This window comes from Schistocerca gregaria, chromosome 3, assembly GCF_023897955.1.
Source record: "Schistocerca gregaria isolate iqSchGreg1 chromosome 3, iqSchGreg1.2, whole genome shotgun sequence".
NCBI classification, from domain to species: Eukaryota; Metazoa; Arthropoda; class Insecta; order Orthoptera; family Acrididae; genus Schistocerca; species Schistocerca gregaria.
The window spans coordinates 424,845,398-424,858,019 of NC_064922.1; positions in this window are offsets into that span (position 1 = coordinate 424,845,398).

Here is a 12,622-nt window from a genome sequence, read left to right on the forward strand (position 1 = left end):
CTTCATGTCTCTGTCTGACCCCTCGTGACTCCTGCTGCTGACCGCGGCACAATGCCAGTCAGGCAGCAGTGGACTGGACGTATACAATAGTTACATACCTGACATCGACTCCCCTTAGTTTAAAACACCCAAGGTACGGATGTTGTTGATCGTACACCTCGAATGCCTCACGCGAAGTGTAGGTTTCTCCCTTTTATACGAGCATACGAGCTATTTTCGAAGATAAAAGCAGTTAGACCACACACGCGTTTTCACATATCTAAAGTATCGTTAATTATTGTTAAAATTCTATACAACACTATGGCATAGGCTATATTTCCTCTAATTATTCTCTCATCAGGTAGAAAAATCTGTTCTTATGTGCCACGACATGCATCACAGAGCTAGAATATTAAACTCATTTTGCCGGCCGGGGCGGCGGTTAAAGGCGCTACTATCTGGAACCGCTCGACCGCTACGGTCGCAGGTTCGAATCTTGCCTCGGGCATAGATGTGTGTGATGTCCTTAGGTTAGTTAGGTTTAAGTAGTTTTAAGTTCTAGGGGACTCATGACCTTAGAAGTTATGTCCCATAGTAGTCAGAGCCATTTGAACCATTAAACTCATTTTTGGCTCTTGACGGGGTCTTGAGAACATGCTCTACCTCTGTCAAAGGATACCTCCTCACTTTCGAACTCTCTTAAAGTAAACAAGTGTCTCGTGACATACACAGTCTCTCAAGCTAACAGCACTGAGAAGTTGTAAATAACAGGTTTATAGTACGTTTCACTTTATAAATTCGGTAATATAGCTGATTTTATGACGATGATCAGCTCTCCCTGTGCAGGTGGCAGATTTAAATTCCGTTAAAATATCTCGCCGCAACGAAAACATGCCTGATTACCGTTTCAACTCTTGAATCATATCCGTGTTACTCTCGCCCATTGCATGGTAAGTAATTTTTTTTTTGTTTATTTGCAGTCGGAATGCACTCGCCAGGTAATCGTTACAGACACATCCGTGACATCTCTGTACGCTTCCCACAGGCTAGGTAGACACTTCCTCTAATATCAAAATGGGTGGTAACAGTAGTCAAATAGCTGAAGACATGCACCGCTAATTGAGTTCTGTTTCTTGGTTGTCTTGTCATGCCGGTGGAAGTAAGTCACTTACAATTTTGGTACGCTCCTCCCAAACTAATCCTGCTAACTCGGTATGACCATCTTTTTAGAGATAGTTGTGGGACTCAGCTGTTATATACAGGATATCATATTAAACACCTTCCAGCAGTCTAGCTTCCAAACTTGTTCTATGTGGCTACTAGTTTCAGCTTTTAACCGCGCCATCTTCAGGCCCTGAACGACGTATAGGAAGATTCTATCTCGGTTCTGATCAAAACAGGAGCCAACGATACATGTACTAGTAGATTTTTCATATAGCGATTACTTCAACCAGTTGGCAGATGATGTCGAAGTGATCGCCATAGCAATAATGTATTAATACTAGTATTGCTGGCCTCTGTTTTGATCAGAATCGGGGTAGAATCTCCCACACTTCGCTCAGGGACATGAAGAAGGAGCAGTAAAACGCTGAAACTGGTAGCCAAATAAAACCAGTTTGGAAACTAGACTGTTAAAAGGTGTTTAATTTGACTGAATGGTGAGACCTGTTGGTCTATGAGGGGTTGTAGGATGTTCCTTTCTCTTCTCTACCCCTACGACGCCTCTGTCACTGAAGTGCATGTCAACAGCTGTCACCGGGTGGTGAATGTCTACCCGCACGTCATGATTGTAACGCTCCCTGCCGATAACACACAGCTCGCCGTGCAGACAGATGTTACAGATTCCTTCTCACAAGGACTGGGCGATTAAATGTCGCTGTGGTAGATACCAGGGTATTGAACACTATGCTTCCGCTTATCCCTCCTGCAAACTAAAACTTGAAATGTGTTTCCGAAACATACCGGAAAGGCTGACGCGGTCGGCTGTAAGAAAATACCTGTCTACTGACAGCTACATCCCAAACGTGTACGAGTCTGCAGACCTAGGTTTCTCTCAAAATAAAGCCCTATCGAAGCGTTCCTACTGGCTCCCACCAAATTAGTAGGAGGGTGCTTCGATAACTCAAATTGGAATCCATGGAGGGAAGACTATGTTCTTTTCGAGGAACACTGTACAGAACCAGAATTTGAAGCTGACCACAAAAGGATTCTACTGTCGCCCTATGTACACTTCGCATAAGAACTACTAAGACAAGATACGAGAAATTGGCCTTCATAGGGAGGCATGTAGGCAGTCTTTTTCCCTCACTCTGTTTGCGAGTGGGATAGGGTAAAATGGTTCAAATGGCTCTGAGCACTCTGGGACTTAACATCTGAGGTCATCAGTCCCCTAGAACTTAGAACTACTTTAACCTAACTAACCTAAGGACATCACACACATCCATGCCCGAGGCAGGATTCGAACCTGCGACCGTAGCGGTCGCGCGGTTCCAGATTGGAGCGCCTAGAACCACTCGGCCACACTGGCTGGCAGTGGGATAGGAAGGTGAATGAATAGTAGAGGTAAAGGGTACCCTCCGCCACACACTTTACGATGGCTTGCGACGTAACCATACAGACGTAATTGGAAATTTAATCTACCTATTAAGATTCAGTTCATACGTTTCATGGTACACAAAACTCAAGGAAAAATCTTGTCTCTTATTTACCAGAAAACAAAAGACGTAACTTCTGCTGCTGATTCTCTCTGTAGAAACCTTCGTATTAGCCCCTAATTATCTCATTGCAGTCACTTGGCGAGATGTATGTGAGAGGCTGTATTTATTTCCCTCAGTACGTAGAAATAACGGTATAGGGCTCACATCTTAACTCCCCTTTCGTCAGGGTGTCGCTTACCTGTTGTATTCTGACGTATCTTCCAGTCTTCGACATATAGCATATGAATCTACCTGATTTCGAAGAGTAAGAGATGTCCCCCGGCAAGTTACAAACCCCTACAAAAACACTCTAAATCGCATCAGCTTCCGACAGCACTGTTTCATTAGTTAGAAGGCTGACAGATAGCTATCACAATAAGAAAAATAGCACACTAAAGTACAGAAGGAAATTCACAACCATGTAGAGGATATGCGGACTCCACGTAGAAATTCAGAAGCATTCCACCTAAAATTCATCGATAGGCTATAATTATCTCTTCCTATACGTCCTAATTTCCTCTATCGTGTTTCTATGATTACTACGTCAGAAATACGACAGTGTAATGGTGACCAAGTCATCGCTGACAGCATGATTCTCTCTCTCCCTCCCTCTCTCTCTCTCTCTCTCTCTCTCTCTCTCTCTCTCTCTCTCTTCCCTCGTTATTTTTGTAACATCCAACAGTGTAAAGCTACGAAACATAAAAATTTTGCTAATGTCGCCTGGTAAGAGAACTCAATAAGATTTTACTGCATTTCTCTCTTCCGATAATATCGGGAAACAAATACCGTCTGCGTGTTGACATCGACCATATTGGTAAGCCCTTTAAACAAACATGTATTGGTCCACCGGACCAGGCGAGCAGTGGTCGAAGCCGCTTCCAGAGGCCTGTATAAAGTTTTGTCGCCTGTGCTGGAGGAAGGCCATATCGACTGTCAGTCACAAGCAGAGTCCTTGTGTTGTTCTTTCATAAGCAGTTTTATACAATGTTTTTTGCTGTAGCACGTCAAAGCAATGTATGACTACAGATGTGTACACACGAGACAGTTGTTTTTTTTTTTTACAATAACTTCAAGGTCTGTGTCAGATGCGAAACTGACATTAACACATTTCGATCCACTGGTTCTCATAAAAAGCTGGACATTGCATGGTGTAAGCTGTGCTGCTCTCACAACACCCAGGATGGCTGAAATGAAAGGCAGAGGCGGTGTTTCTTATTGACAAATATGTGGAATACATCACAACATATGGAAACTGGAACTCGTTGTTGCACTGTAGAGCGTTTTCAAACAGCTATCCAACGATCATGACCTCAACATTTAATCTCATCTTTCACAGTGATGGCGTATCAGAAGCCTCAGTGTTCCTTTTCTGAGAGACCAAGAGCATTGATTTATCATGTTGGAGTCATGTACGCAGTCATTGTTTCGATGCTGCCCTTCCCCGGAAGGTGTTGCTGCCATTGAGACCCTCTCCATCTCAAACAAGTGGTGTTGGTCAGTTATCATGTGATAATGAACAGCGTACCAATGGACGGATGGGATGGGCAAGACATAGTCGATATGTGGCGATGTACTGTAATAGGCACTGTAGTTCATAGTGCGATCACTTTCAGCAAAATTACCAGCTTTTCCATAATTTCAACGCCAACGAATGACACGGCTGCATGCTTCCAAATTTCTGTATCATCAGAAAACCACCCTCCACTACTTTGTGAGTGCCATATACTTACGACTGGCCTTCTTTCCCTATGTGAATGGGAGTCACAGAGTATTCTCACATTCATAGGATGAAGTCGGAGGTTGAAAGACCTCCCCGCATTGTCTTTGACCAACACTGCCTGCAACATTGTCGTCGATTTAATATGCAACTGACCAGAAGTAGAAGGGTACTTACCCGCTACATTCCACGTCTCGTGAAGGAACGGAGCGAGTCGAACTGCTGCTCAGTGAAGAGTGTTGTGTTGGAAGAACACAAGCCCCTTTTCCTCCCAGTATCGTCCACTTGGGGAAAGACGTAATCTGTCAACATGTCACAGTAAACGTCCCCGCGTATTGTTTCTTCTACAACAATGAAAGGACCAATCACACGATCTACCATCAAATCGCACCAGACCTTAACTTTGGGAGAGAGACATTGATGCTGACTAACTTCGTGTGGATGCTCTGTCCCCCAAATTCTGCGGTTATGACGATTAACTATTCCACTGACACGAAATGTAGCCTCATCAGAAAAGAGAACCTCTTTTAAAAAAGTTGGCATCGTCATCTACTCTGTGTCAACAGCAAAATCATACCTTTCGATTTTATCAGTAGGTTTTATTTCATGTAACAGTTGCAATTTGTAGGCGTGCGACTTAAGTCTTTAATATGCACAACATCAGGCACTCCTAATTGTAGACTACGTCTGGCCAATGACTACTTACATCTCAGAACACTCGAAACACGGATCTGTTCAACAGAAGTTCTCGGTATAAAAAAAATGGTTCAAATGGCTCTGAGCACTATGGGACTCAACTTCTGAGATCATCAGTCCCCTAGTTCTTAGAACTACTTAAACCTAACTAACCTAAGGACATCACACACATCCATGCCCGAGGTAGGATTCGAACCTGCGACCGTAGCGGTCTCGTGGTTCCAGACTGTAGCGCCTAGAAACGCACGGCCACTCAGGCCGGCTTCTCAGTCTGTCTGGTGATTTTGCTTTTAAAACACTACCAGTTTCCTTGACTTTAGCCAATGATGGATAGCTTTTGCTGTAGGTGATTCAACACCATACTGACGTCTGAAATAACGATGCACTGTTATAACTGACTCAGTTTCCACAAGCCAAATAATACATTGCGCTTTCTGTTGTGGAGTACATATTATTGCTGAGTTGCTCTGCTCTGCACTGCAGTGCACCCACGCAAGAACTGAAATGAGGGATAGAGGGAAAAGCAGCAATGGTGCCGTCTCAAGGTCAAGCACATCTGCCAACTGCAGGAGAGCCAAACTTGGAGAATTGATGAATCAAACACCACAAACTACACACATAAAAAAAATTTTGCATCTCCCTGGTTCCCAGAATTCCTGAAAATAGACGTTGACTCTGGATATTGTATCACAGTCACAGTCTCTTTGACTGATCAGAAATACCACTAAACCCGCCCAAAAGATGTTAACAATTATGCATGAGCAGCGCCTATTAGACGGAGGGGGTCCAACAGCCGATCAGTTCCAGTCATTCCACCAGGAAGAAGAGGAGGTATACGGCTCGTGTTGTCTGTAGTCAATACCGCGGTTCGATCGCGTCCGCATTCTTAATGTTAACCAGGAAATGCTCAACAAGGGAAGTGTCCATGCGTCTCGGAGTGAACCAAAGAGATTTTGTTCGGACATGGAGGAGATACAGAGAGACGGGAACTGTCGATGACATGCTTCGCTCAGGCCGCCCAAGGGCTACTACTGCAGTGATGACCGCTACCTACGGATTATGCATCGGAGGAACCCTGACAACAACGCCACCATGTTGAATAACGCTTTCTGTGCAGCCGAAGGACGTCGTCTTACGACACAAACTGTGTGCAATAGGCTGCATGATGCACAACTTCACTCCCGACGGTCATGGCGAGTTTCACCTTTTCAGCCACGACGCCATGAAGCTAGGCACAAATGTACCCAGCAACATGCCGAATGGAAGGCTCAGGATTGGAATCACGTTCTCTTCACCGATGAGTGTCGTACATGCCTTCAACCAGACAATCGTCGGACACGTGTTTGGAGGCAATCCGGTCAGGCTGAACGCCTTAGACACACTGTCCAGCGAGTGCAACAAGGTTGATGTTCCCTGTTGTTTTGGGGTGGCATTATGTGGGGCCGACGTACGCCGCCTGGTGGTCATGGACGGTGTCGTAATGGCTGTACGATACGTGAATGCCATCCTCCTACCGAAAGTGCAACCATATCGGCAGCATATTGGCGAGGCATTCGTCTTCATGGACGACAATTCGCGCCCCCATCGTGCTTATCTTCTGAATGACATCCTTCAGGATAACGACGTCGCTCGACTAGAGTGTTCTCCAGACATGAACCCTATGGAACATGCCTGAGATAGACCGAAAACAGCTGTTCATGGGCGACGTGACCGACTGCGCGATCTATGCCGAATCGCCGTCGAGGAGTGGGACAATCTGGGCCAACAATGCCTTGATGAACTTGTGGATAGTATGCCACGACGAACATAGGCATGCACCAATGCAAGACGACGTGCTTCTGGGTATTAGAGGTACCGGTGTGTTTAGCAATCTGGACTACCACCTCTGAGGGTTTCGCTGTATGGTGGTACAACATGCAATGGGTGGTTTTCATGAGGAATGAAAATGGCAGAAATGGTGTTTATGTTTATCTCCATTCCTTTTCTGTACAGGTTCTGGAACTCTCGGAACCGAGGTGATGCAAAACTTTTTTCGATGTATGTAGAGTAGTGTATGTGACTTTGTAGTGATTCTAGCACACATTAAAACTTGGGAGTCCTTTTTCAACCACACTGCAGACTTGATGACGATTTTTGCACGACCACGACTGTGCAGAGTAAGTAATTACAGTGGTTTATTTGTGAAATACAGGAACTTCAGTATACGGATTCAAAACGTGGACTTCGAATACGAGTATATGCTACGGTTGCACATGACAGTGCACGACTTACAAGAATGCTGCTGCTTACGCAGCCGTTTTCTCTCTCTCTCTCTCTCTCTCTCTCTCTCTCTCTCGCTCTCTCTAGTTCTCTTTCATTAATGACCACTTTGTCGACGGAAAGTTAAATCTCATTCTTCCCCAATTTTCCATTTGCTGGCGTAAACAAGACGGTCTCGGACACGAGTCGTTGCTTTCGTATGCTTTCTTTCTGAAGATGGCTCGTGAAGCAGTGCCGAGTTGTGGACAAGCCGTTTTTCTGCGATATTTCTACCAGGATTGTCAGTTAGCGAAGTATGCACAAGTGTCCCTCTGGAATTTGGAAAGGAGACTCTTACTGGTCAAATGATGCTGTGAATTCTGGCTGCGAGTAGTGCCCGAATAGCTCGGTCGTAAGAGTATTTCCCGAAAAAGTGAAGGATTCAATGATAAACTTTACCTCTGAAACACAACACAAATCTCTCATTAAGTTTCGCATCATCATATGTTTTTTGATATAAGGGATATCCACTACACAGACAATACTGGGAGAAAACTGCGTTACTGAGGGAAACAGGGTGCTGTCAATAAACTTTTTGCCTCTGATAAGAAGCAAATTCACATCAGTGTATGTTATCGCTCACACGAACAGAGTTTCAGATGCATGAGTCTGAAATAATGTGTGTTCTTCGGCTTTCAGCAACGGCGACTTTCAGTCGACGGTACTGTGATTCGAACTAAGAGAAAAACTTAAGTGCCCTTACCTCATTCAGGCGTTGGTTGATTACCTGAGACGGTTTCTTCACGGGTAATAACATATTGTATTCAGAATTTAAAATCATTGTCTTCGTAATATATGGGCCAAACTTAAGGGTACTTAGTGAAATTGTAGTGCCATATTTCGTGTAGAAAATGTGTCATTAATTCATCGGTTCAAAAATGTACATGCTGTTTCTTCAGACAAGAGAGGCACAAATTAGAAAATACAAATCACTAGGTAATGAAGCATTTTTGGATGTTGTTAATTTTAAGTAACTTCTCTCAATTTCAATTATTAATTTTCACTACGACGGCGGTGACCGTTAGACAGGTCTATTTGTGCTAAGTATGACCTCCCAAGCCAAAGGATACCAATATGCTGAGGAGCAATTGGTAGGTAGGGTAAGTCAGGTAAGAGTAACGTATCTATGAAGTTCCCTCCGAAGCCGCTTGATAAATGACATTTTTATTTTTATTTTTTAATAAGAAAATCTGTTTAGGCTGGCAACCGATAATAGAAACAAAGAGATTATAATATGCTGTTTTCTTGCGGAAGCTCAATCCTTAAAATGAACCCAGCAGGAAAATTTAACCTCACTTTTGTGGACTTTTGAAACAACTCGTACTCCATGTTCTCGCCAAGTAATAGGTGTCCAGCACAATGGATCTTGTGTCAGCGCCGTGTTAGCTGCAGTCCTGTGCTGAGAGCTCGCGTGCTGAGAGCTCGCGTGCTCGGAGGAGTGGAACAAGCCACTAACACAGAGCGAGACGTTTACCGTGTACAACGTGAATCATGCACGATCAGAAGATGAACAACTAGCCGACGGCTTGCAGTTACATGTCGAGATGCCGTCGCCTACAGCTAGGTAATACGCTTCTCATTGTTACTATGGTCTTCACTACAAAGACCGGTTTTATGCAGCTCTCCGCGCTACTCTGTACCAGTAAAGCCTCTTCGTATCATCGTAACTAATTAAACCTACATCTATTTGAATCTGCTTATTGTAGTGAAGCCTAGGCCTTCCTCTACACTTTTTAAACTCCTTAAGTAATTGGCTGAAAGTTTTCACAGTCATTTTATGTACCCGCCACAGGGGCCGAGGTCGCTAACCTACGTTTGTGTGGTGGCGCTCGATTTTAGGGTAAGCCGGTTAGAATGCTAATGGTAGAAAAAATTTTCACTACCAATATTTGGCCGGCAAGGAGATGAGACCAAGCGTGGTGGCAAAGTGCTTAGCACACTGGACTCGTGTTAGGGAGGACGACGGCTGAAACTCGGGTCCGGGGGTCCTGATTTAGGTTTTCTGCCATTTCACTAAATCGCTTCAGGAAAATGCTGGGATGGTGCCTTCGACAACGCATAGCCGACTTCTTTCCCCATCCCTTCCTAATCCGATGGGACCGATGACCTAGCTGTTTGGTCCCTTCTCCCCAATCAACCAACCAAACAAAGGGGATTGCAAGTGGTAGCATAAAGCTCCTGACCACCAGGCTTCGCGCCGATGTCCTCATTTAAATACCAAACCTCTCTGTAGTTTCTCATGAAGTGACGGCATGTGCCACTGTTGATGGTGATCCGTCTGTCGGATGGGACGTTAAGCTCGGCACGCCCTTGATGCTATTCGCGAGGAGTAGGCTATGTGCCGGTACCAGGTTTCACTCTCTCCCTTTTTTCATCATCATCATGATCATCATCATCATCATCATCATAAGCAGCAGCAAAGAGGCACATGTAGTATTAGAAATGACGTAATGGAGAGTGTTGCAAATAAATAAACAAAAAAATCGTTTTACCTATATTTAACGCCACCAATGAGAAGCCGGCCGCGGTGGTCTAGCGGTTCTAGGCGTTCAGTCCGGACCCGCGCGGCCGCTACGGTCGCAAGTTCGAATCCCGCCTCGGGCATGGTTGTGTGTGATGTCCTTAGGTTAGTTAGGTTTAAGTAGTCCTAAGTCCTGGGGGACTGATGACCACAGATGTTAAGTCCCATAGTGCTCAGAACCATTTGAACCAATGAGAAAATTTTCAGAAAATATATAAAATGTGTCTTTGGATATTGATTTTTCACAAAAATATATATGCCGATTCTTTCATTACGTTTTAATCATTCCGGTGAAGTTTAAGGCAAGTATTCGCAACCAGCTGAAGAGTGTGCAGTCTGGCCAGCTACATAACTCTGCATATGGATACTAAAATAATGAAATGGGGTGTTCACCATCAGCGTTGGATTGGTTTGCCACATGTTATAGCAGAACGCAGCCGCTTCTGTGGCTCTCGTCGTAACACACGGTAGTCCCAGCAATTATAAATGCTTCCTGTCCCTGCTCAGCCAGTAGTAGCACTTGGACCTGTACGTCAGATTTCCGACTTCCACCGGCGCTGTGACAGTTTCAGCACCTTGTCAGGAGTTTAAGCTCTGGCTAGGCAGATGATCAGCAAAGGACACCACTTAGGGTGGTCCCGTCAGGACATTATCAGTAATGGCGTATGCCGTTTGGCATAAAAAAACGGACCTGCTGCACTTAAGTGCCTCTTAGATGGAATTTGTGGGAATTGAAACCCACACAATGCATAATGTAGTTAGATGACGTAACCGTCTTAGTGAATGCCATGGAAGACCATTTATTACAACCGCAGGAAGTGTTTAAGCAGTTGCAAGTGGTGCACTTGCCACGTAGTGCAGAAAAATGTCACTTTGCACTAGAGAAAGCACAGTATTTACAGTAAATAATTAGACAAGAGGGAGTTCGGATGAGCCCCAAGATAGTTAAAACCACACAGAATTGTTTGGCATCATGCACAGAGAAGCAGTTGAAGTCTTTCTTAGGGCTAGCGAACTATTACCCTAATCTTGCATCAATATCTTTAGAAATAGCACAGTTTCTCACTCGGCTATTGAAGAAAGAAATGAAGGTTCCCTGGTCATCAGACTATGAAGATGCATTCAGACTTAAAGGAATTGCTAGTTGGTTTTCCCAAACTATGAAAAGGAATTTACGTTGACATATAACTTGAGTAACATGTGGTCGGCCGTGGATTGAGTCAGGAAGTGAACAGGATGGAACATCCAGATGCCTATGATTCACAGCTGTTGAAAAGAGCAGAGAGAACTACTTTATGATGTAGAAAGTGATGTTGATTCACACATGCAACACAATGTACGTTTGATGTTATTTATATAAGAGGAAATTTAATGTCATAACATATCGAGCAGCTTTGAAGTTGTTAGGTTTAAAATAACCTTTGGGCAGGTCAATGGACTGGGTGCTAAATCTCAGTGAATTTGTCTTTGAGGTAAGTCAGCAATTAGGCTAGACGCACGGCAATACAGGATGCTGAGTTGGAAATTTTATGGAGAGAAACTAATATGTTCCACCGGTGCTGAATATCAAGACGCACAAGTAGTTTGGAACTCAGAAAGACGGTGAATCTGCTAGCTACAATTCTACCCCTTAAAAACTTTTTTTTCCTTTTCTCCAGTATGCACATAACAGATAAGCTATAGTTAAGTGAAATGAGTAATTTCTTAACTAGGCACTTGTGCATAAAACTCTACAGTTCATTAATTCACTTTATGATTTATAAACGTAACGATTACTTTGTCTGTAAATAGTTTATGTAAAGCAATATTAAGTATTTTCATCTCTATGGAACGAGTGGAATTAAGATTTCCAAAGTGCAGATACCTAACTGTTTGTAAAATAGTGTACCCCAGTAAACAGATTTTCCAGTACTCTTTCGTTCACCTACATCTGCAGTCGCTCTTTTTGGCACACATTTCATTTTTCCTGAAGATCCTCTTATCTAGAAACTTATTTGTAATTGTAATTTCCAGTTACCAGAAGATACTTTTGCAACTTTAATCCTTAAGCTTTTTCAATTCCAAGATCTAGTGTCACAGTTTTGTTGCGCAAATTTTTTGACCTAGGAAATACATTTTTATAAGAATAATGTGTTAAGAAATTGAAAAAATAGAAAACTCTGCAAACTTTTGAAATTTACAAGAAAATTGGATATTCCCACATTGAATTAATCAAATAGTCCATCTGACTTCATTAATTTTACAAATATCTAGCATATAGTTAAATATAACTATTCACTAGAATGACATCAGTATCAAATTTGACCTTTGTACCATTATAAAGTAAGCTTTGTTTACTGATTTCACTCCTTATCCTTATGCTTGACTGTGCACATCACCGGTGGACAATAGGCCTGGCAGCCCACATATGGTAATCATTCGCTCAACATCATTAAGTTTTAGCTTCTAACTTTGTAAAAATTCCTTTGAGTCTGCAGGAGTCATTCACTTTGACAAAGTCTTGTGACTGTTTTATACTTAAACTTATCCACTTTATGTGGGATGTTTTGAGAACTGAGACTGTATTATAAATTTGTGAAATATTTTCGACCGCTTTAGTCGCATTTGTCCTAATATTTAATCAGCACAATTCAGTTCAGCAGCATGCTGCCATCATCAGGTGCATACAAGTTATATGTAATCTTAAGAATGATTAGGTTCGTTTGCTGTGTGTGT